Source organism: Belonocnema kinseyi, chromosome 6 (genome assembly GCF_010883055.1).
Source record: "Belonocnema kinseyi isolate 2016_QV_RU_SX_M_011 chromosome 6, B_treatae_v1, whole genome shotgun sequence".
NCBI lineage: Eukaryota > Metazoa > Arthropoda > Insecta > Hymenoptera > Cynipidae > Belonocnema > Belonocnema kinseyi.
In genome coordinates, this window is record NC_046662.1 from 110078212 (window position 1) to 110101447 (window position 23236).

Consider the following 23236-nt stretch of genomic DNA (forward strand, 5'->3'; position numbering starts at 1 on the left):
CCGAAAACGCACTTTTCTGAAGGATTAAAAAAACTTGAAAAGCGATTGACCAAGTGTATAGAGCTCCAAGGAGATTATGTTGAACAATAAAAAAAAATTTACACAAAAAAAATTGTTTTTATACTTCATTCTAAGGACTTATTGAACTACCCTCGTATAATAATAATGAGATTATTATTAAAAACTTAAAATGAATAAATTACGCATCGGAATTCGAATCATTTTAGATTCGAATTGTTCTATTAGTTTGTCGAGTTCTTGATCAAGTTCAGCTTCAACTTTTTCCCATTTAGGCTTCAAGGATGCAATCAAAAGATCTGAGGACTCAAGGAGTTTGTGAATTAGGTCGTGCATAGTATGCCAACGAGAGACTTTTCGTGTGTTGAACTGTCGAATGTACTTGATATCCTTGTTCCTGGCTTCAGAAGCTTCTTCGGAATACATGCCAATTGGCAGCATAAAATTCTTCATAACTTTTCCCCCATGTAGCAGTATTTTATAAACTGAAGAAGGTATGTAGTACCATGGATATAAGCTCACATACAGTTTTGCTGCCCTAAAAGCATACTCGTTGAAAAAGAGAGGAAGAATTTTTCTGCAACTATCTAACATTTTTAGTATGTTTCTAAACATTTTAATGAGTTCTTTACTTACTCCAGTTATTTCTGACACTTGATCAACATTCGAGAAAAACCTACGAGCCGTATTACCACAATTAGAGTTGCCAGATCATTGACTTGGTTGATCAATTATTAACCCCATCTTCTTTTGAAATTCGTTGCAAATACTTTTCTTAGGTTCTTTTATCGTTTCTTTATCCTTTTTCTTGCATATGCTTCATTTGTAGATTTGTAACCGATAAGCAATATGTAGTATACACTCCATGAACCTAATCCAGGCATGCAAAGTAGAAAGTCCAAATTCTAAGCTGGATACTATTTCTTTCTTCTGCTTCGCACGCTCTAGATTATTCATTTGCGATGGTGTCGCTTTGCAAATGTAGCAAGTAGAAGATGATGGAGTATCAGTGAGAGCTGTACAAACTTTTCCATCCAACATAGTTAGCTTCATTTCTGTTGTCACTATATACACACCATCAGTCGTAGTAATTGTTGTGGATCTAAGCTTCTGAGTTTGTGTCTTAATATTTTGGATTTCCGATTTCGTTAATTTTTTTTGTTTCCTTTGCATATTTAATCATAATAGGTATACAGCGTTTTGGCGAGGAACTATGAGGATTCATCCAAACTGTTTCTCCTGTGTGCTATACTCTCAACTATATTGGTACCATCGATGCTGTGAAAAAAGAGTCATCGGTCAAATAGTTGTTATTAAACTTCTGATTGTATTTTGCATGAGTTCACAGTCCATCGATGCCATATTTAATTTCAAAGTCCAAATAACTGATCTTTAATCCATTCTCTGAAATCGGAAGGCATAAATTCGGATCTTTAAAAAGACGTTGAATAGTGTGATCAATAAGAGACTGAATCTCAACCATGGCTCCTTCTTTCGCTATTCGAATAATTGAAGAATAAAAATCTTTTTTAATCTCTAATACATTCACATATGAAGGATAAATGTCAGCCTTTCTTTCTTTGGCTTGTAAGTGAATAGTATTATATTGATACTTCGACAGTCTGACCTGTTGCATTAAGGCTAAAGCTTCTTCTTAAGAGTATGATGGCACATATGATTCAAAGTCAGATTTACCTGAAATGTTTAAATTCTCAGTATTGTCAGAATTCAAAAGAACGACTATAGCATTTGCAATTTTTTTCTTCCACTCTTTCGTAAACTTCGCAGAAATGCATCCTGTATCTCAGCAGCCGTAAAACTCTCTTCAATGGACATTAATTTTTGTCTCTTTGTCGCAGCAGAAGTATCTTCGGATTTTGTATCCGAACTTTTTCTTCCTCCTTTTAATTTTATCCCAAAAAAAGTAACAACGAAGTCAGTTTTTAGCCACTTTTCGAAGCTCTTTTCAAACTGACTTTTTATACGTAAACATTCTTTCCATTTTTTCTGAAATATAGGTAAAAAATACAAATTCAAATGATTAGCTACTATTTTTAGATGCCCAGGATCAAGATTGTACTCAGTTTGCATGAAATTTAACAAACCTTGCACGTCAGTACTCTCATTGGCAATAAGAAAATCACAAAGGACCTTCTGACTTACCTTGAGAGTAACCCTTTTTTATTAGAAATAATAAAACAAACAATTGAAGTGTACAAACCTGCAGAAGATATTTAAAAATGACGCCAAAAGCAAATCATATAAAGATAATTTCAACTCAGCCTCTCTCAGTTATATAAACGAAAATTATGATTTCTCTTGCGAGAACGCGTGCGAGAGATACCCACCTTGCGGTGAACCTGGAACTATACTTTTTAGTTGAGAGTCACTTGTTTTTCATGAAGTTACGTACAAAACAAATGAAAGATAAGTGATTTCTGAATACGCAAGTACAGCGTTATTGCGCCTTATTTTCACTTGTTCCTCATTTATTTTTCAGAAAGTTGCATAAAACAAATGAAAGATAGGTGACTTCTAAAAATGCAAGTACAGCGTTATTGCTATGGAGAGTTTGCTACAGAAATTGTTATTAATAATTACGCAAATTATTATTTAATGTCCCATATTCAATTTTGGAATCACTGTTAGTTTATTGTCGGATAATTTCAGTGAAAAACCGTACTTTTTGCATTTAAAAAAAAATAAATCATAGTTTTGTTGAGAAAATTGCTTATAAAAATCATATAAATTATTCTCTATTTAATTTCGTTGGTTAGTCACCGCGATAAATGTCACTTTAATAATTATTAAAGAAAAAAACACTTTTTCCACGAGGAAACGGCCGATTAGGAGACTTGCTTAACTAAATTGTTATAAACAATCTATATTCTTTATGTTCGATAAAGCTTAAAGTATATAAATGGCTTTAAAGACAATGGTGAATCACCATTGTTCCGAAAAATCAATTCAGCTATGAAAAAAACACGTTTATAAAGAATTTGTTTATAGAAATTGTTTACAATAATTAAGTTAAATATAATTAAAATTAATTGTGTTCTATGAATGCATGTGCAATAATTTCGACTGATAGTGAGTTTCTATCTGTATTTTTTCTTTTGATAAAAATTCACAAAGCTAAAGTGGTCAATTTTGTCACTATATTTTTTTATATATTGTTGTTCTGTGAAAAAAATGAAACAAAAGCAAACCATAATTCTCTTCAAAATTAATTCCTGAGCATTTATAAAAAACAACTTTCAAATCGCTTAAGAAATACGACCTGTGGGAGATTATGAACAGTAAATTCCTATTCCAGACCACTGTGCGACGCCAAAGAACGTCAACCTTAACAACCAAAATAGCAACCACGTAGAAGAGTGGAACAGGCTAGCATTGAGACACGATCAGGGAGACGAGTTCATTTCCTCGAACGGTTGCAAGCAGGTTTTTGAAATAGGATATTCTTTGCATTTGAAAAAACATTTAAAGTTAGTTAATAACATGTATCCAACGTAATTTTCTTTTTAGCAGCGACATCATTATTTTATTTCATGAAACGTTATAACTGGTAAGGGGATCGTTTACCGTAGCTCTACTTAGAATATAGCATTTCGAAAATAGTAGAAAGTAAGCAAATAGTTCGAAAGCGGAAGCGAAGAAGGTTTAGAGTTAGAATAAAACAATTTAGTGGTTTTAGCCATTTAGTATATTGGCCCAGCTCAGGGAACAAGATAGGCACGTCCGACGGATTGATTCGTTTCGTGACATTCCTTCGAAGCGACTTTTTCATCGTAGGAAAAGGGCCATTATATTTTCCAACGAAAAAATCCTTTGACAATATAAAAAAACCTGCAGAACAGTAATGTAGAATTAGGCACTTGTTCTCAATAATTATCATTCATGGTATGAAAAAACAGGTACGACAAATAAATTGACACATAAGTTAAATTCAACTAATAATGCTCCACTCAGAGCCGTCTTTATTTAAAAGATAATTAATAACTAGTCAGCCCGTCTTGAACCACGAAAACAAGAATCAAGCTCTTCCATGTTCGCTTGTGCGACGACGACTAAGGTGTTCAACAGCACATTCACATACACAGGCAGCAAGTTTACTTGCCGAAAAACAATACACTCCGAATAGAATGATTCATATGGAAGAGAAAGTAATTACAAATTGAGAATATAAGAATTGATACAACATTCATACAACATTCATACAACATTCGATACAACATTCGAAGAGCTGGACGATATGAATTTCCGAAAGATTGCAAATTGTCCTTCATTGGAAGCCGAACTACGTACCTTCTCCCCTTAGGTGTGTGAGAATGACTAGAAACAAAGAACTTCACACACTCCTGATCATCAGCAGTCAACACAATTTTAGGGGAAATCTCTTGTTCCTTCACAAATTTTTGAAGATCAAAAGTCACATCTTCCTGTAAGGATACATGCATTCCAACGGCTGTGTTAGATTGATAGCTGGAATCTGTTGATGAATTACTAATAGTTTTTCCTGATAAGATCCCACCAAAATAGGTCACCTGTGCAACAGGAGTAAATATGAAAAGGCATCTGCTCCTATGATCACCTTGATTATATTATTGCTACCGAAATCTGGATCCGCTAAACGCAACCCAGATATGTGAGGCCATTCTCCAGTATCCAGTTGAAAATGTGGGAGATACGGAGTTAAACGCGGAAGCACGAGCGCATCTAAATTCTATTTAAAATCAGAATTAAAGTATAGCGATAAAATGCATTAGACGGCACCATTTGCCATGAATGCACGTTTTTTTACCTACAGTTAGAAGGCCCAAGTCACAACTCGAGCGAGGCAGCCTGAGACGTTGTGCGAGATATTCTGAAATAACTGAAACTTCAGAACCGATATCAAGGAGAGCGCGCACTAACTCTGAAGTAACATTGCTTGAAGTGACTCGTAGAATAGCTGTAGGTAACAGACCCTTAGCCAGAGGTCTAGTCACGTGATGAGCAAACAGATGATGTGTCGTTGATGACTGTGATTTCTCTTCTTCATTTGTTGATGATTCTTTAATATGATTAATTGCCGATGTGTTCTGATGAAGCATGGTCTGATGTTTCTTGTCATATATACGTCACTTTCTCGATGACGAACACTCGTTTCCTAGATGATGACGTAGACAATTGTAACATCATTTTTTCTTTTAAGCCAGCTCCTTTTCTTGCAGTACATTCAATGCTCGGAATTGTGGGCAGTACATTAAGAAATGCTGCTGTCCACAGTGGTAGCACTTTCGACCTTGATCATCTATCTGATCAGCAGTGACATGCAATGTAGCTGCTGAGCCCTTTGTGGAACCACGATAACCCTTGTTCCGTTTCGATGCCTGAGAGTTCGCGAAAGACCTTGAGTTTGAGGAATCCTTGGATGCTGAAGATGAGGCTGCAGCTTCTGTTGAATTTCCTTCAAGCACTTCCAAAGTACGAAATCTGTTTCTGAGGCATGTACGTAAGGATTGGTACGAAGGAGAATCGGTTGAGTCACCAAGTGACGTTTCCCATTCACGTCGAGTCTGATGATCCAAGCAATTGGTCAAAAAGAAAATCAGAGAGGGAGAACAACTGTCAATCCAACAATCCAATGCTTCCATAAATTCTAAATTTTCTATTGTGGTATTGACCAGTTGTTTGAGACCGAAAGCTGATTCTACTGACAGAGGTCGCAAGGAAAAAATAGCCGATAAGTGACAATTAATTAGAATTCGCTTATTCTCATATCGATTCACCAATAACTTCAACTCGCGCTTGTAATTGTCATTTATCACAGGGATGTTTCTTAATGACTGAGCCGGCTCACCAGATAGGTTAGTTTTTAAGTGATGCAATTTCTCGACATCCGCGATTTCCGGATTTTCATCGATTAATGATTTGAACAAATCTGAGAAATTCGAACACTCAGTGTAATCAGCTGAAAATGGCGGCTAAGTCATTTTCGGAAACGATTCAGTAGAATTAGAAGAAATAAGAGGGATGAGAATAATTGATGATTCATTTGCATCAGGAGATGAAAGTGCACCGAATGCCTCGAGGTACACTCCATTTGAAGTTTGGTACCACTCCTCAACTTGTGATGACAAGTCATCCTTAAGGTATTCCATTTCCTTAGTTAGTGGAGATTTTAATAATTCCAAATGCTCTGACTGAAATTTCACGGAATTCGCTTCCAATGTTTGTAACCGAACTGTCAACAAACCACGCGTATGAGAAGTTCGAACTCCTTGAACCGAGTCCTTAATACGATTAGCAAGTTTCAATTGCTCGAGAAGGAACATTTCCGGACTGCCGCGATTTATTTACATGAATTAGAAATTACACGAGAGTCATGAGTTGTAATTTAAACACTTTAAAAGACTTGAGAAACGATTCGAAATTCACAAGACAATTTTCGAACGAACACGTGGGCAATTAATAATAGTCAATGTAGGAGCTATGATCATTTGTCAATTAACACTGATTTCACTGATACAATTTACAAACTTATTTGCAAAATAATATTTCAAAATTTGAGTCTCAGAATAGTTCTGAGAGTTTAAAAAATATATTTCGGAAAATTTATCAAATATTTCTTAAAAACGACTTAAATCTGTAAGACGAAAAATGAATTTTAAACTAAGATTAATTTTCAAGCAGTAAAAAGAAAAATAGAATAGTTACTGAAAAAGATCAATTTTGAAGCAGAAATAAAATATTTTAATTTTCAATGAAAAGGATGATTTTTTAACCGAGAAGATAAATTTTCTACCAATAAATAATGAATTCGAAAAATAGTACGTCTAATTTCACGAAGAGAAAAATCAAGCTCTTCCGTGTTCGCTTGTGCGACGACGACTGCGGTGTTCAACGACACACTTACATACACAGTCAGCAAGTTTACTTGCCGAAAAACAATACACTGCGAATAAAATGATTCATGTGGAAGAGAAAGTAATTACAAACTTAGAATATAAGAATTGGTATTCATAAAAGGATGAAATTTAAAGTATTTATATGTAAATAGTTTAACAAACAATTAAATAAATATGTGATAGATAAAACATAATTTGGAATAAAATAACATTAAAAAATAGACAAATCAGTCAATTCCAAACATATCTAAATTCTGATTTGGTTAATTGGTTGAATAAATTATTCATTGTTAATGAATCACGCCTCATTCACTTAAACTTTAAATATCATCTAATATCCTTCCCTTCCCATATGAGAACACTACAGTGTATGATTCTTCATTTGAAATGCATTAAGTTTCTACAGCCTGCCAATATTTCAAAATATTTATCAATTAAATGTATAAATTTAAATTGGCGTGAAATGAAAAATAATGCAAAATTATCATTAAATGAATTTGTTAAATTAATGGAAAAATTAATAGAGTTATTTCTGACTTAGTTATGGAAAAACCCGAAAAAGAATTTTTTAACAATATAGTAGGAAATTGTGTTCACATTTTTATTCCTTTTTCCCAATTGAAAACTGCCTTATCTTGGACTGATCCTCATTCTTTTCGTAGCTGCAGTGAACAGAGCATCATCCAGCTACATGATAATCTACGACGATTATCATTCGCAAATATGTAATGAATAATAAATTACGATAATACAAATAAGTGATTCGAAAACTATCTGCATTATATTTATTTCCCAGAAATATTTTTAAAAATTTTGATCACCAGGGAAACATTGAAAATTAGTATTTGACATGTTTAAAATACAAGAAAAAAGTGGACAAAAATATTTTAACCAACCACAGCGTGGTCGCCAGCCTGGCTCTTTACCACTACACCGGCAGTGCTTGGGTGAAGTTTATGCGCGCAAACCGGTAGACTTTCGGCAACCGTGGCTAACGTGATTTTCAAACGATTGTAGTTCTTCCAAGGACTCACTTACAAATATGCCGGACGACGTGTCTAATTATTTTTGACGTACTATGGATTGATGATGGTCTCATCAAAAAGTCATAGTTGCAGAAGAGGCTTTCCCTTTTGAGATTCGTAGTCTGGACCCTCGGTCGATATGGAAGGGCACAGCGATACCGTGCGTGGCGCGAAGATGATAGCTAGCCTGGTGGCTAACTCCTGGCCTTTCGAAAACATGATAGGGGTCGAGGATTCTTCCATATTGTCAGAATTTAAAGTAAAAAATAAATTTGCCAACGATTCTCACCATTCAAATGCTGTCTTCTGCTACCTGCTGATTTCTCTAATTCGCAAAATTAACGTTTATCGTGAAAATAATAATTTTCTCAACAAAAGGTTTGATTTTTCAAAGTTTTATTGACCCGAGGATCTCAAAAAACCTCGGTTATTTAACAATATTTCTTTTTTTTGTTTTCAAATCCTTCAGAAAAAATATATATTGAGTCAGTTCCGTACCTATAAAAAGTATGCCCGATGCGAGGGTAAATTCTCATTGTGCGCTGGGCGCGGGCGTGTACACTCTCGCGCTTCTCGCTCGTTTTCGTACATTTAACACGTAGATTTTAACTAATTTTTTTTAAATATAATAAATATTATAACTTAAATCGAAAACTGTGACTTAAACTTCTAAAGAATTACAACCATAAATTGTAACTGGCATTTTTTTTATTTGTTTTCAAAGAAGGTTCTCAAAAGCCAGGAACTAAGAGCAAAAGGTGCTGCTCTTTTAGGTTTCGTACTTCCCACAATTCGGAAACGAAACTTGAGGTCTCGTAGAGTTCTGGAACGGTCTAATTATTTGCGCTCTGCTTGAAATCTCTCCTACGTGAACGTATACCTGTGTGCAGATACTAGTGAACAAACAGAGTTTGATGAAAAAAAAGTTTGGAAATTTAATATCAAGGCAAGAACACCAGGGCAGGTTGAGGAAACGAACTGTAACCGTCCTAAACCGTAACTGTAGCTGTCATTAAGCAGTTCAGAACTCCGATCAGAACTCTCAGAACTCTCAACATTGTGGAATTAAAAAAAATTCCTTTTGGAAATTTAACTCTGGTTGAAAATTCGTATTTTTCGTTTAAAAGTAATATAAAATTGAATCAGTTCGTGAAAAATTAACATTTTTGTACAAAATGATTTTTTCCGATAGAAAAACTATGTATTTTGTTACAGCTATTTTTACAGCAAGTCGAACTATTGAACTACTTAGTTGCATATATTAACTTTTCTGTTAAAAATTAATCATTTCGGCTTAAAAAGTTAACTATTTTGTCCAAAAATGTTCTTTTTGGTTTGAAAATTAATTTCTTAGGGTGAAAAAATAGAATATTTCTTGTCTTAAAATGTATAAAAGTTTGGTTGAAAAATGTGAGTCAAAAATCGTTCGTGGTCAGATATTCTACTCTTCTGTTATAAATTCAGAAATTTTCTTAAAAAGTAATCTATTTTGTTGAAATACAATATGTTTGCTTAAATGATAGGAATATCAAGCATTTCGAATTAAATCATATGGCACGCTCAGAGCAAAAGCGAACTAAAAAAAAAGTTGCGGAAAAGACAAGTAAAAACACGCGAGAGCAAAAACGACCTAAGAATTAGCCAAAGGATGAAATGACACAAGAATGAAGGGAGAAGATTCCCCCCACTTTGCTGCTACGAAGACCAGCCTCGTGTAAAGCTGAAAATGCGCGAACATGAACCGAGCTCACCCGAATTCACGAATAAAGATCTAATCAGCTGCTCCCAGAGCTACCAGATCATAATCATAACATCATAACATAACCTCAAAATCTAATATTTTGAGGTTATGTTTTTCAGGTATATAAAATATGGATATTACTACTATTATATATATTATTAATGTTAATATTATAATTATAAAATTTTATATTAATATTAATGACTAGTTGACTATCTTTTAATAGAAATAGTTCAACTTTCAACTAAAACAATTAGTTTTATGCAAAAAAAGTAAATTTGGAATAAAATACATAAATTAAAAAAAAATGTTCCAAGGAATTTTCAATTGATTTCAATTATGCAGTGTGAAATTGTAAAAGATTTGAATTATTTTAGGGTATTTTTAAAATTTCAAGGAATTTTCAAGAGCTTTGAAAAATTCCAAGAGATTTTAAAGGATTTTAAATATTTTGGGATGTTTTAAAATATCCTAAGGAATTTTCAATAAATTTCAATAATTTAAAACAATTTCAACAAGAAAATTATTTTTTTGTTGTTGAAAATTTAATATGATTAACATTAATTTTTGTATAGAAAATTAGACTTGGTGGAAAATAAATTTCTTTTGTGCAAAGTTCATGTATTTTACTAAAAATGCCTTTTTTAGTATACAATTCAGTCTTTTTTCAACGAAAAAATGAATTCTTGATTAAAATAGATGCATTTTTTTAAATAAGAATAATTCTCTGGAAAAGAAAATGAATTTTAGCTGAGTAAATTCAATATTCAAGAAAAAAAACTCAGAAAAATTGTTCAAGTTTCAAATTTAAAAAAATTTCAACCGAACATGATCCATTTCATGGTTCAGTATACAAAATTAATTTTCAGCAAACACTTGAATTTGTAACAAAATAGTTCAATTATCAACAACAAAAGAAAAAGAATTTTCAACCAAAATAGATACATTTTCAAACAAGAAGAATAATTGAATTACAAAACAGATGAAATTTTTATTGAAAACGGTCAATTTTCAAGCAAAAAAAAAACAAATTTCGAATCAAATAGTTCAATTTTCAATGAAAAAGGAAATAAATTTTCAACTAGAAAAGATAAATTTTTAACAAAAAATTATATGATTAAATTTTCATTTGAATTTTTGTTCAGCACAAAAATAATCATATTCTCAACAAAATAGTTAAATTATCAATAAAAAAATTAATTTTTTACGAAAAATATAAATCTTAGACCATAAATGAAACAGTTAAATTTTCAATTTAAAAATCAGTTTTGAACAACAACAAAACCATCGAAGTTACAACAAAATAGATAAATTTTTAAGCACAGGAGTAAATGCAAAAAAAACGAGAATAATATTCTAATAACAAAATGAATTTTCGACCAATGAAATTAATTTCCTCTAAAAACGACGAATTTTGAAGCAAACACAAAAGTAATTTTCAACTTTAGAAATGAATTTCAATCTACAAAATAAGTATTCAACCAAAAATAGAATAGTTAAAATTGATTTTTCAACGTAATAGTTCAATTTTCAACGAAAGAAGTTCATTTTCAACTAAAAAAGATACCTTTTTAACCAAAACAGGAACAGTGACATTTTCAGTTGAAAAAATTAATTAAAAAAAATCGAATTAACAACAAAATAGTTACATTTTCACCAAAGAAATGAGTGTACAAACATAAAGAATAATATTCTTATAAAAAAGACGAATATTCAAGGAAATACACGAATTATTCACCACACAGTTGAAGTTTTTACTAAAAAAGAAAGTGTTTCAAAAAAGTTTAATTTCCAGCCAAAAATGGGATAGTTATGTTTTCAGTAAATATATGATTATTATCCGAAAAAGAAGTTATAGCAGAATATTAAAATATTCAACAAGAACAAAATTAATTTTCAACGAAAGAGTGGAATTTATAACCCAAGAACTGAATTTAAAAAAAAATAAATAAATCTTCAAACTTCAAAAATCAATTTTCAATCAGAAAGGATTTTTAAGTCCAAAAAGAAAAAAATATCAACTTTAAAAAAAATTTGTATGTCAAAATGAAGTACTTTAACGGAACAGATGATTTTTTTGCAAAACCTTTGAATTTTCAAACCAAATATATGAATTTCTAACAGGAAAGTTCATTTTAAACCAAATAAAAAAATTTTCAACAAAAAAAGATGAAACCTCAATCAAAAAAATGTAATACTATAAGTTTTAAACTAAAAAGGAATGTATTCAGTAAAAAAGAGTTAGACTTTTTTATTTGTTTCTATTAATAATTCAGTTCGCGTTTGAGGCAAATAACGAGAAAATTGTTTTAAATAAACATTGAAATTCATTGTTATGATATCGACTAATGTAGTGAACTGGTTTCTTGTCGATCGAATGATGATTTTTGATCTACTTATTTAAACTTTTTTTACAGAAACAGAATACACATTTTGCTTGAAAATCCTTTTTTTTGGATGTTATTCTTGTGTTGAAATTTAATTTTTTCCACTGAAACCTTGAGCATAAAATGGAATTTTCAATTAAAAAGTGTTTGTTTTTTCAGGTGAACGTTCGTTATTTTGGTAGAAACTTTTCCTTCTTGTTTGAAAACTGATATTTTTGGCTAAAAATAATTATGATTTTGTTTTAAAAAATTTAATCAGCTGAAAATTAAACTATTCCTTCCTAGATGAAAAATCTTTTTTAGTTAACACATTCAACCATCTGGTTAAAATTTTTTAGTAAATTCGTAATTTTAAAATTATTTTTTTTATGGAAAATGTTTAGCTGGCATTTATTGTTTGAAAACTACCTATTTTATAGATAATTAGTTTGTTTAAAAATTAATTTCTTTAAAACTACGTCTTTTTTAAGAAAAATATTTGTTTCAAAATTACTTTTCTTGATAGAAAATGCATTGTTTTTTGGTTGAAAGAGAATTTTGTTTAAGTGGAAATTTCGACTTTTTAGTAAAAATTGATTTTTTTTTTAAATTCTTCTCTCTATTTGAAAATTATTTTTTTTTGCTAAACGTGTATTAATTCCATTTTTTGTTAAAAATTTATCTTTTTTTATTCAAATTCAAGTATGTATATGGTTAAAAATCCATCTAATTGGTAGAGTATTATTCTTGTTGTTTTTGTATTTACTTCTTTGTTCAAACTTCTAATCTGTAGTAAATTCGATTATTTTCTTTTTGTTCAAAATTAAATATTGAATTTAAAATTCAACTGTTAAATTTTGTGTTAAAAATTATATTTTTCAGTTAAAAATTCATTATTTCCGTCGAAAATTGAATGTTTGAAATTGAAAATGAACTATTGCATGTATGGTTAAATACTTGTTTTTTTAGTTTTAATATTAATCTTCAAGTTAAAAATTTGACAATTTTATTGATTTTTTTACCATTTTTTTTTCAGTTGAAAATTCTTATTTTATATTAGAAACATATCATTCTTGTTTGAAAATTCATCTATTTTGGTAAAAAAAATTCATTCATTTGGTTGATTATTTAACACCTTTGTTGAAAATTCTATTCTTTTTGGTTGAAAAAACATTTTTTAATGCTTGAATTTTAACTGTATCGTTTTTGATTTAAAACTGATCTTTTCTAGTTGAAAATTTATACATTTTTTCGTTAAAGATTGAACTATTGTGTTACATTTTTTTGCTTAAAAATGGACTGCTTTCAGTCATTAAAAGTTTATGTTTTTTTTTTTTAATTAAATTATTCTTCGTCTTTCAAAAATTATCTGTTTTGGTTAAAAACAATTTATTTTTTCTTTTTGAAAATTCTAATATTTTGTTAAAAACTAACTTTTGGAATTAAAAAATTTAACTGTATCATTATGGGTTAAAAATGTATTTTTTTAATTGAAAAATTTGTTATTTTTTTTTCTAAGAAAATTGATCTTTCCGAGTTAAAAATTTATCTTTTTTTTTGGTAAAAATTTATTCTTCTTGTTTAAAGTTCATCTATTTTAATTAAGAATTCATTTCGTTCGTTAAAAATCCACCTTTTTAGTAAAAATTTTTTTCTGTTGATATGATATGATTTGTTTAGATAAAGATTAAGCATTCCATTTTTCGTTAAAAATGTATCATTTTAGTAAAAAATTCAATTATATGGTGAAAATATTTCTACTTCGCAACAAATGTAATGATTCTATGGAAACTCAGGATTTTAAAACCAGAATAAATTTGAGGAGCAGCTGATTAGATCGTCATTCGTGAAGTCGGGCGAGCTCGCATTTCTGTTCGCGCATTTTCGGCTTTACAGGAGGCGGTCTTCGCAGCAGCCAAGTGGGCGGAATCTTCTCCCTTCATTCTTTTGTTGTTTTACCTCTAGGCTAATTCTTAGGACGTTTTTGCTCTCGCGTGTTTTTACTTCTCTTTTCCGCAACTTTTTTTTTTTAGTTCGCTTTTGCTCTGAGCGTGTCATATAAAAGGCGTTTGGTCAGAATTTTGTATCCTTTCAGGCCCTGATACTTTAAATTGCGTTATCTGCATTTTTTAATGGAGTCTTAAACCTAGACAAATTTAACTGAATTTCCTCGAACAAATTTTAAGGTGCAACAATTGCAGGCATTCTCCTTTAAAAATAAAATCGACGATACAAGTAATTTCAGGAACGAAAGAAATCGTTCAGAATCTATTACCGCAGGTCACATATCTATTAATTTGAATTTAATTGTAACGTTTAGTTACCTTATTTAGCAACTTAAGCTATAGTTACATTTAAAAGTTACTTATCTTTAAATAGTAACCTTTTTTTGCTAATTAACGTAACTGTAACTAGTTATGAAATAAACTGGTATACTTTTACTTTCATAGCTTCTTTGCATTATACATATTTTTCATGAAAAATATCATAATAGTTTTGCTTCGATCTCTGTCAAAAGATGAAAAGTATCTATTTATATTAAGATCATAAAGAATATAAGATGCATTTGTCAAATATATTATTAAATATTATTTCAAAATTATCATTAATATTATTTATTTTATTATATTATTATTCATTATTATTTTATTATTAAATATTATTAATAATATTATCATATTATTAAATATGTTATTTTAAAAAAGAGTAGTAGGTCGCGCCATTGTACAAATCTTATTTTTACGGAGTGTCTATTTGACTAGAATTCTGTACGAGTAACCCACCTTTTTTGGAACGGCTATTTTACTAGAATTATAGACGAATAGCCTGCCCACACAAAACGGCTACTCGTCCAGAAATTGTGCAGGAATAAAATATTTATTTTGATTTAAATTATCGTTGTGTATAAAGACACGATATTATTTCCGGACTTGACTTTTTTCAAATGACAGATACGCTACTCAAACCGATTCGCTTTATATCGGTTCTTTTTTCCTGGGTAATTTGTGACTAACCACAGGAATGCCTTCTAGCCTTGCTACAAGACGTTGGCAAGAGTTAAGGGCCATCATTATGCATGTAACCAATCACAGGGGTGCTTTCCCGCCCCCACAAGGCGTTGGAAAAGGGTTAGGGGTGCGACCTTAAATTATTTCTTTGACCAGTCACTATGGTGCCTTCCCACTCCCACGTTTCGTTGCAAGAGAGGTAGGGGTACGACCTTACATTATTTCTGTGACCAGTCACAGATGTGCCTTCCGACCCCCACATAGCGTTAGAAAAGGGGTAGAGGTGCGACCTTGAATTATTTCTTTGACCGGTCACCATGTTGCCTTCCGCCCCCACGTGACGTTGGAGAAGGGGTAGGGGTGCGACTTATATTATTTCTGTGACTAGACACAGGGGTGCATTTCCGTCCCCACAAGACGTCAATAGTAATTCTTGAGTAGCAAATCGACGATAAAGTGTGATTTATAAGTAGAACATTTCCTTAAACGCTTCAAAAGCCAAAACCTATGAAAATAACTCCTCAATTACATTGCCTTACTCTAAAATGCGTAAAAGTCCCTTTCGTATGCATGAAATATGCTTTTTGCCCATACAGATTGTGTATATAAACTTCATTAATAAAAAAACGTAATTTTTAAAAGTTTTAACATTGAAAATTATATTTTCAGGTGTTTTCATGTCTAGGTTTGTAATAAACGCATGAACATACATCAGTACACGATTTAAAAAAACTGTAAAAAAAAGGAAAAGGTAAAAAAAGCGGGCAACATGCAATCTTGCCGGCGCCGGCAAAGAACAATGTTGCCGGCGCCGGCAGGCTAGCCACTACCTAAAATTTTTATTCGGCATATTGATTATTTATTAGAAAAGGGAGATATTTGCACTTTATATGAATTAAATACAATTTTGGCAGTAATTTTCAATTATAAATAATAAAACTTACTATTTTTTCCGAATAAACACAAATATCATTGGTTTTTAAGTGAAAAAGTTCTATAAGGAGAAAAATTAAGAAACCAAACCCCCAAGCACCTGGGCTCACGCTAGAAGTACAACATTCACAGCGAATTTTAGAAAAAATGCCACCCGTACGTTGCAATTTAATTATAAGTAAGTATTTAGTCGACATGGCGATTACACAGTTCTGGTTATTTAGATATCATCCTAGTGATCACCAAAAAGAGTTTTGATTAAAAAATAAAATCGGACTCTTACATACATAGAGGAGAGTACCCAAATATGAGACACCAACTCTGTGTGGCGTGATTGATGGAATTCTATGTACTGAATTTAAAAGTAACATAAGGTAATTTTAAAGGAAATTTAGTTTGTCATAAGAAGCTCAAATAAAAAATTTTATTACAAATTTCTTTATGCAGAAAATACAAAAAATGTAAAAAAGTGCTGTGTCCAAACTCGTCAAACTATTCTCATAATATGAGATACCCCAGGAAATAGCTAATAAAATGCAAAATAAAGTATTATTTTTAATGAAAAACTTCATTCTATGTTTCCGAATTATAAATTTACTGCTATTTAGATATATTTAGTTTTTTCAGTAGTCACAAACACTTTTGTAACCAATTTCCCCCGCACAGCCACAGTGTTATAAAAACCACAGGTATCTCATATTATGAGAACTACACCGTGCAACTATGCACTTACTATGCCTGACCTGTACAATGAAAAACTTCAACAATCGATATTTTTCTACTTAGTTATTCAATCCCCATCACCCCAGACAAACTTTACTGCTAAATACACATTTAATGAATAATAAATAGGGCTTAAAGAATTCCCTTCCAAGAACTCGACCACCATCGATTTCACAAAAAGTTCGCCTGTAATCTTTAAAATGAACCAACAGAGTGGGTCTCTTAGTTTAGCTGATATCCCGTTTTCTCATATTATGAGAATATCTCATATTCGAGTACTATCCTCTATATCCTTTACACTTGTCGATCATTAATCAACGAAGACTAGGCTGGCGGTCATTCAGTGATCAATTACATTCTAATCTTAAAATATGTGAGTTTTTTTAAAGGATAATTGTTTTCCATCTAATGATTTTATCCAAGTTTTTGAAATTACTAAAGTTGGACAAATCCCTTAAGATGGTAAAGAATGGGCGTTTTACCTTCTTTTTTTTTCTTTTTTTTTTTGTATTAGTCTCACTTTCAAAATAAAATTGTTTAACTGTGTAAACTTGAATCTCAAATAAATGAGTTTTATAAACCATAAATATGATTTAAAAAAGTTTATTTACATATGAAATTTACAATAACGTATATTTAAAATTTACATTTGTCCTCTTTGTACCTAATTATTTAAAATAGCACCCTTTGCGTCAGATTGTAATTAGAGTGTGCGCAGATTACGCGAGGAACTTTTTGCGACCTCTAAATCTCCCCGCAACCATATGACGCTCTTACCATACATTTTTAACATATCTGTGAGCCTTAGCTGAAAATCCTTCGCCCTTCAATTGTCAACTTTAAATAGTTTAAATAACAAATTTTATAATTTAAAGATCTGAGCGCTAAAATTTTAGGGTTTTAAACCTTAACGTTTGAAAATTAAAATTTATCGATTTCACATAATCAATTTGATAGTAATTATGTTTTAGTAGGCTTGTATTTGAAAAAATGTAGTACCAACCCTTTAACATAAGGCTTATAAAAGTGTTTTCTGTCTTGAGAACGCCACCAATGTCTATATTGTGGAAAGAAACACTATTCTAAAATATCCAGAATACTTGACACCCATTAAAACGGAAGCCGCGAGAGTTTCGCGGTTTGAGAGAGACTGCCGCCGCGTAGCCTGAAAGCTCGAAGTTTCGAAGCGCTTGCGCAGAGTGTGTCTTCTATGCACTTCCACCCCCCCCCCTCGAAAGCTTTGCGTCGTGCTTTTTCAATTCCATACCTTATTATTTATCTCCTTCGTGCCATGTATCTGTCACACATTGTCTTTACTTCAATTGCCGTAAAACTACTACCACTGTCCACAACCAGAATCTGTATTGTACTTAATTCAAATCGATGTTCATGTTTTTTCTTTTGAGATAATGATAAATTGCAGTAGTGTTGTTGAAATAAATTGACATACTTCCGACAATTAAGATCCCATGATGTTAGAGATCATTTATTTCAACTTCTACGTTTCAAGAGGCAAAACGCTCTCTTCATCAGGAAACAGTAGTTAGATATTGGTCAACTTATTATAATTATAAAATCGTTGATGAACCCATTCTCTCAATTAAACATTCTCGATTAAAAATCTGTAAAAAAAATTATTTATTCAGCCATTTCTTTGCATAATATTAACATTTTTAAAAGTGAGGTTATAAAATTTAAAAATCACATGGTGAAATAATGATAGATTGTTAAAATAGTTGTAAAAAAAAGAAACTATGAAATAAATTAATCGAAATTCTAAAAAAGTTGAAATTTTCAAAATTTTTCTTTCTACCATTCTAACTATAATTGAAAATAATACCAATGTAGAACCACTGTTTTCTTAGGAGGAGAGGGTTTTGACTCTCGAAACGTAGAATTCCTTAAAAAGCATCTATAAAATCATTCGATCTTAAACATCTCAAGTATGTCAATTTCTTTCAACAACACTACTACAATTTATCATTATCTAATCCGAAAAAACGTCAACAGTTGAGCAACAACATCGATTCGAATTAAGTACAATATACTGTTTTATTTCTGACGTAATATTATATATAAGATTCATTTGTTTTATACAATTTTGGTATAAAACAAATTGCATATTTTTGAAAATGATCCACCTTTTTGAGCATTTGTCTAATTAAGAAATCTTATGAGAATAGTTTCAAAATACATATATTTTATATCCAGTACACATTGAGATTGATATTTCTTAACCTATTAAACAATTTTTTTCCTTTTTTTTATATTTTTAAAATTTTGGAAAGTATATAAGTCTTAGAGTTTTGATAGAATTTATAAATGTCATCAGAATAATTTGTAATTATTTTTTTGTGTACAAGAAAATGTTACAAAAATTTCCAAAACTCACAAAAAAATTCTATTCAAATTTTACAAAAGCTCTCACTTTTCAATTTTTGTCTAATTGAAAAATTTAACTAGTTAGTTTCAATTTTTTATCGAAATTAAACATTTTCTTGGATAATTTTCAAGTTTTCTGCACATCTATCAGAAGCAAATATTTAAAATGCTATACATTTTTTTATATTTTAATTGGAAATTTGTGCTTAACGAACCTAGCTTTTATTTTGGAAATCTTAAGAAGTGTATCAAAGACTGATCGAGCGTTAGTATGGCGCTGGCTCAGTACTGCCCCAGTATTGAGTCCAATTCCTGACCGGAAGTCGATTTAGTAGTTTTGCCAAGCGTTGGCACGGTACTCGTTCAGTACTTTCTCAGTACCGAATCCAAGTGCTGGCTGGAAGTCGATTCAGGAGCTTTGCCCAGTGTTAATGCGGTACTGGGCGTATGCCGCCCCAATACTGAGTCCAAATGTTGGCTGGAATTCAATTTAGGAATTTTTCCAAGCATTGGCTCGGCACTGCTTCAGTACTGTCTCAGTGCTGAGTCCAACTGTTGGTGAAAAGCCAATTCAGGAGTTTTACCGAGCGTTGGCGCAGTACTGGTTCAGCACTGTCCCGTTATGGGGTCCAAGTTCTGGCTAAAAGCCAATTCAGGAGTTTTGCCGAGCGTTGGCACGGTACTGGTTCAGAATTGCCCCGGTATGGGGTCTTAAGTGCTGGCTAAAAGCCAATATAGGAGCTTTTCCGAGCTTTTGCGCGGTACTGGTTCAGCACTGCCCCGGTACGGAGTTCAAATGCAAGCTGGAAGTCAATTCAGGAGTTTTGCCGAGGGTTAATGCGGTACTTGCTCAGTACTGCCCCGGTATGGGGTACAAGAGCTGGCTAAAAGCCAATACAGGCGTTATGCCGAGCGTTGGCGCGGTACTGGTTCAGCACTGCCCCGGTATGGGTTCCACTATTGGCTAAAAGTCAATTCAGGAGTTTTGCAGAGCGTTGGCGCGGTACTGGTTCAGCACTGCCCCGAGATGGAGTCCAAGTGCTAGCTGGAAGTCTATTAAGGAGTTTTGCCGAGCGTTAGTGCGGTACTGGCTCAGTACTGCCCCAATACCGATTCCAAGTGCTGGCTGGAAGTGGACTGAGGAGTTTTTCCAAGCGTTGGCACGGCACTGGTTCAGTACTGTGTCAGTACTAAGTCCAACTTTTGGTTAAAAGCCAATTCAGGAATGTTACCGAACGTTGGCGCGGTACTGGTTCAGCACTTCCCCGGTATGGACTCCAAGTGCTGCCTGGAAATTGATTTAGGAGTTTTTCCAAGCATTAGTGCGGTACTGGTTTAGTATTGCCCCAATACTAAGTCCAAGTGCTAGCTGGAAGTCTATTAAGGAGTTTTGCCGAGCGTTAGTGCGGTACTGGCTCAGTACTGCCCCAATACCGATTCCAAGTGCTGGCTGGAAGTCGACTGAGGTGTTTTTCCAAGCGTTGGCGCGGTACTGGTTCATCATTAAAAACATTTGGACTTTTCAAAATGTGTATTCTCCAAGAATTTTATGATATTTAGGGGTTGATTTGGGGTGGGTTCCACATGCACTGAAGGGCTAAAACTTCAAGATAGGATTTTTGGCACATAACACTGTCAAATAGAGTGAAAACATTTTGACTTTTCATATCGAGGCGTCCTAACGATAGAATGCCAACGCACCCGATCGACTAGATGACACTTAACCAAAAATATAAACAATAAAAAGCTAACCAAGAAGTAAGAACTAGAAAGCTTTAGATTGCGAAATTGGACAAGATGGAGCTAGAAGTTGGCCAAAACTAGAAGATGCTCGCTCGCTCCATCAAAACATTAAAGTCCTATCTCGAGCGAGTAAAGAATGAAGGTGCCACTTTTAGTTTTGGCCAACTTCTAGCCTCATCTTGCTCAATTACGCGAGCAAGACTTTCTAGCACTAACTTCTCGGTTAGTTTTTTATTGCTTTTATTTTTGGTTAAGTACGGTCAAGTCGTGTCGCGTGCGTTGGCACCCTACCGTTAGGACGCCTCGATATATTTAATTTGTTGTTTTTTTAGTTTCTTTTTAACGTTGGGAACTTCAGACTTATGTGAGTGATCTGGAATCGCGTTGCATATTTTTTTGGGATTGATTTCATGAGAGGATTAAATTGCAGTTAAAGCTATAACTATAAATATAGAGAAAGCAGCGCGAAGAGGTAAGTAAAAAGTCCTTTATACTATAGAATTATCAAAGGTAATAAAAGTATGATAATAAAAAGGTAAAAAGCTACGGTGGGAACAGAGGTTAAGTTAATTATCTGATTTTGATTTTCCCGAATCATACTTTTATTGCTATCTGCCTTATCAAATTTAAGTGTTATATATTTAATCATACAATTTTTTTAATTGTAAGTTAAATTACAATTCCGATTCATAGTTTATTTTAAGAATGTTTTATTGCTTATAACAACACATGTAGAAATGTATGTGGATTGATTTGTGTAATTTGCCGGGTATTTTTACAAGTGAATTTAAACGTGTAATTTGTAATTTATTTTCGGATTTTAATACACAAGGGTAGTTGAGTGTGATTTTCAGAAAATAAATCAGTCTGTCAGATGTGCATGAGCATATAAACTTGAGACAGACATTGAACAGTTGTTATTTTAACTAAAAATATTCTGCGTTTATTATAATATTACTGATACTCGTATATATTCTTGTAGAATGTACAATGTATGTTATCCTACACCATCCTCTTCTGAAAAAGTATAGTAAATTATTTAGAAGTTAAATAGCAAAAATTACACGACAAACCTGTTTTTTGTGATCTCTTTGATAATATTTTTTCATAAATATTTATAGATCCTACGAAGTTTAAAACTTCGGGAGTTTGAATATGGACATAAGTGCAAAAAGATACTTGCTGTATTTGGAAAATTGAACAATGGGAAAGGTGAAAATTCTACTATTTCGTTTACGATTCAACTATTATATTTTTAGTTATAACTTGATTATTTTTATTTAAAAGTCCAACTTTTTAGTTAATAATTAATTTATTTTGTTGTAATTTCGTATTTTTTGGTCACAAATCATTCTTCTTAGCTGAAAATTCAACTACTTGGTCGAAAGTTAAACAATTTTGCCAAAAATTCAATTTTTCGATTGTAGAACCATCTCTTTCGTTAAATATTGTATTATTATTTTTTGTAAATTCGTTAACTTTTTGGTTAAAAATACATTTTTTAAACTGCAAATTTAACTTTTTTTCCTGGTTTAAGATCGATGGATTTTAGTTAAAAATTAAACTATTAAGTTGAAAATGAAACTTTTTGTTTAAAATTCAACTTTTTGGTTAAAAATTAACTGTTTAGTTAATAATTAATATTTCGGATAAAAAAATGAAGTGTTGACATTTTTTTCTCTTGAATGAAAAATCTTTATTGGACGGCAGTTAATCTATTTAATTGAAAGCCGAACTTCTTTGTTACAAGCTCATTTCTTGATTAAAATTTAAAAAATTTGTATTTTAAATTACTGCTTTTGCATAACTCATGTTCTGTTTCTTGTTGCAGAAGTTTTGTTACAAAAATTCGCAGAAGTCTCTATCAAATATTTTAATTCATACGTAACACGCTGGTCATCATATGCCGGCGATCAAGATGGTGGAAAAAATCAGATAAGTGCAGCAACTGCTCGAGAAGAATATCCGCAAGAAAATGTTTAAGTGTCATACTTTTGAGTTAACTTTGTTAACAATTCTTCTTGTACTTTAATATGTTGATACCCATAGAGTTGTCCTACGTGTTTTTTAAAATAAAATACGTATCGTTACATGGATTTCCAAATTGTTGTTAACGGTATTTTCCGTAACTAAGATTAAGGCACAGTTTTGGTTCCACCAATTTCATTGTTTATGAGTAGAATTAATTTTTGAAATTAGTTTTTAAGAATTTTTAGCGAAAATAAATTTGTTTGGTTACAGCATTATAAATTATTAATTTTTAAACAAAGTCTTCATAGTATCGAAATTATATCTCAGAAACTATTTCTACAAAAAATTGAAACTGCTTTGCATTGCTTATTTTGTAATGAGCTCTCTTGTTCAAGAAAAAAAATTATTTTCGTCAAGTAGGAACGTCCTTTTA

General features: G+C 31.8%; 1 protein-coding gene and 1 long non-coding RNA gene across 3 annotated transcripts in view; one reads left to right on the forward strand and one right to left on the reverse strand.

Annotated features, from left to right (window-relative positions):
* The window catches only part of LOC117175057 (dopamine receptor 2-like), a 336274-nt gene extending 318446 nt beyond the window's left edge, over window positions 1-17828 (reverse strand). For both annotated transcript variants that reach the window (XM_033364594.1, XM_033364595.1), the window contains exon 1: window positions 17711-17828. The gene's annotated coding sequence lies outside the window, so the exon portion shown is untranslated. The remainder of the gene's footprint in view (window positions 1-17710) is intronic.
* Window positions 17829-21167: 3339 nt separating this feature from the next.
* Window positions 21168-22864, forward strand: LOC117175058. Its single transcript, XR_004467422.1, has 3 exons — window positions 21168-21304; window positions 21954-22044; window positions 22664-22864. It is a non-coding gene; the product is annotated as an uncharacterized LOC117175058 (long non-coding RNA).
* The last annotated feature ends 372 nt before the right edge of the window (window positions 22865-23236 follow it).